We start from the raw sequence: 3,182 nt of genomic DNA, 5'->3' as shown, positions 1-3,182 counted from the left end.
CCATAGCAACCCATCAATCACAGACACCTGCCTCTGAGTGCGAAAAGAATTCTCAGCCTTGGAATCTCCTTAGGTTCCAATGTGCCCTTGAGTACTCAAATAACACGCTGACACGTGTCACCCGCTTTGGTGCAGATGCCATCTCCCAGGCTGCAGTGACACACTTGTGCGCAAGGATGTTTGTTGCTTGCTCTGTGCTAGGGAGTGAAGCCCACGCCTCGCAAAGGCACCAGTGGGCTCAGTTTGCAGCAGCTGGGCTGCTCAGCAGAAAGGGGCAGCAGGGCATGTGCTTCCTCCCCTGGAAGGACCCTTTCTGAGGTTGCTTTCTAACTGTCAGGCAAGTGGTCCCAGCTACCCCAAATCTGTCCCTTTCCTTATGCTGCCCCTCAGGGCTGTTACCTTGACCACAGGCAGGAGACAAGCCAGTGGAAACACCACCTGATGCAATTGGAATGACTCCTCTAACTTCAGCACAACCACCCTGGAGCCCAGAGCTCCTGCACTTCTCCCATCAACAGGAATGAACCAAGGAAGACGAATGGCACAATCGTGCTGGTGGAAACCGACTGCTCTCTTTACGCTTGCAGCCACTCGGGTGCTGTGGATGGGGTGATCTCACAGGGTACTGATAGATGGACTAACAGTCAGCACTTGATCTCACATGATCTTCCTCTCCCTGGGGAAGACTTCCCCTGAGTAAATGGAGACTGGAGAGAAACTGAGGCTTGAGCCTTCTCTACATTAAGAAAATGCTCCTTTCAGTAGAGTTCCACTGGCGCTCAGAGCGTGGAGGTGGGCAGCAGGGGTAAGCAACCGTAAGTGTCCTCGGACTGTGTGTCCTGACTGACTCCTCAGTTGCGCCACCTTTTCTGCCTTTTGACAGTATTGCAAGCCCCAAATACGCACTGATGGTTTCTGCTCTGCAGGCACAGCCTTGGGCGAGCGCTAGGAGAGGGAGCCAATGACATACCTGCAATTTGCCAGGCTGTTGGTCTTTCTTCTTCTCACCAGTAACTGCAATTGTTGCAAAGTACTGGATGACGCGCTTTGTGTTCACAGTCTTCCCTGCCCCGGATTCTCCGCTGTGGAAGCAAAAATACTGTTAGAGGGAGCAGGAAACTTAAAATTCTTTGTCAGCTTTGTCACACGTACCAAAGTATACTCACGTGATGAGGATTGACTGGTTGCTACGATCTGAAAACAAAGTCACAGAAGGAGCTGTTCAGATGAGATGTGGAAGGTGCCCCTTCCTCAAGTATAACTCACTGACTTCAAGAGAAGGGACCTTGTAACCCTGTTGTAACCGTACGTACTCCTTTGTAACAGAGGGGTAAACTCTGCGTTACTCTGTGAGTGAATTTTTTGTGCACAAAGGGATGGAGCAGCCCAAAATCTAACCACAAACCGTGGTTCTTTACAAGGCTTCCCACTTACTATTTGTTTACTTGCTTGGCTTAAATACTGTTTAATTAGAATCAGATTCTCTGCTGTTTTCCTCCTTTACTGTTTCTTCACATTCCTTACAGGGAGAAACAGCACAAAGCCATCCAGCTAACTACTGCCTGTGCTTCGTTATCTGATGAGTACAGAGGGCGTTAAGATGCCTTAAGTGGTCTAATCTTGAGTTGCACCATAGGACTATGGTGGTTGTTGCCGTGAGGCCCTGAGTAGAAAAGCACCTGAGATGCCTGAACTGTCAAGTGCTCCTTGACCAAGAAGTGTGTCTGGCATATACTGGGGTTCCCATCCGTGCCAAATGACTCACCAGTCAGCATGGACTGATAGGCGTTGTTGGAGATGGAGAAGATGTGTGGAGGGGCCTCCTGGCGCTTCTTGCCTCGGTAGCCAGCCACCACCTCCGGGTTGTACACCGGCAGCCACTTGTAGGGGTTGACGGTGACGCAGAAGAGACCTGAGTAGGTCTGTGAGGAAGGGACACAGCCCGTTGGCTTCCGCTCAGCCTGGACAGTTCGTCCCCGCTGCCCAAGGGAAGACTGCTGCGGGTACTTACGTAGATCATCCAGGCTGCGTAACGCTCTTTGAGGTTGTACAGCACAGCGGGTTCGTGGAGGTGGGTCATCATGGCCATGTCCTCAATTTTATCAAATTTTGGAGGGTTCATGGGAAAGACTTCATCATCCTTTACAGTCACAGTCTGACCAAAACATAAGGGACAGCAGATGAAGAAATCTAAGTCAGGGAACTGCCTGAACTGGAGGAGCATGTATGAGGAGCAGCTGGTATTACTCACCGTATCATCATGTGTTTTAACTGTGACCTTTCCTCCTTCTCTGCTCTGGATGGTACCTTTCACATACATTTGCTTTTCATCCACGACAAAACAGGCTGCCTTAGCATCAAATGGGCGATTCTGGGCTTCAATTCTCTCCTTCTCAGGCTTCCGTAAATAGGGAGCAGCTTCTCCAAAGATTGCCATCTCTGCATCCGAACTCATGGCTGGAGTTACTCTGGAGGAATTCAGAAACTTTTCAGAGAGCCTGTGTGTTTGTAATAGATATTTATCCAGAAAATGGTCATGCCCAATGACTGAAAGGAAGGAGAGGACTAATCAACGTCAGGCACTTAACCTCTGCCTCAATTTTAGTATCCGCTGAAGAAGTCCCAATAAAGAAAGTGCCTTTTGTGGACAGGTGTATTGTCTTTGAAGACACCCCGCTCAAGGGGATGCCTGTGTGACCAAGTGAGGGCAGAGAGACTATCACGCTAGAGGTCTTCAGAAGCCTTTCCTGCTGTACCTTCACCTGCTGTTCACACAGCTGCACAGCCACACGCTTCTCACAGCCGCTTTGGTTGTTTCTTCAGACATCTAAACATTCAGTCACAAGCACGACCCGTAAGTTAAGCAGGTTGGCTCTCTCATGTGATTTCTGAGGGGGGCTATTCTGGGCACCCTTCTATCGCCTGTGGTTTAAGAACACGCAGGGAAAGTTAATCTAATTTCTGTCTAAACCAAGCACTGGAGCTAATCATGAGGGTCAATCATCACCTATCTAAAGCCAAACCTGTTTATCATATGAACCACATACAAACCATCTTTTCAGATGTGTGGCAAAATTAGCAAATAAAGGAATATTTATATTTACATACTGAAATATATATTGAAGGTAGTAATTAATAGCATAGTATTATCTAGATTAATATATCTAGATAATAACCCTTAC

At 48.3% G+C, this 3,182-nt stretch overlaps 1 pseudogene; it reads right to left on the bottom strand.

The window, feature by feature from the left end:
- LOC104499715 overlaps positions 1–2,437 on the bottom strand; it is a 33,532-nt pseudogene extending 31,095 nt beyond the window's left edge.
- Between the last annotated feature and the right edge of the window lie 745 nt (positions 2,438–3,182).

This window comes from Buceros rhinoceros, unplaced genomic scaffold (assembly GCF_000710305.1).
Source record: "Buceros rhinoceros silvestris isolate BGI_N320 unplaced genomic scaffold, ASM71030v1 scaffold13349, whole genome shotgun sequence".
In the NCBI taxonomy this organism is placed as follows: domain Eukaryota; kingdom Metazoa; phylum Chordata; class Aves; order Bucerotiformes; family Bucerotidae; genus Buceros; species Buceros rhinoceros.
Note: the sequence above shows the minus strand (reverse complement) of the source record. Positions and strands in the feature narration are given on the sequence as shown.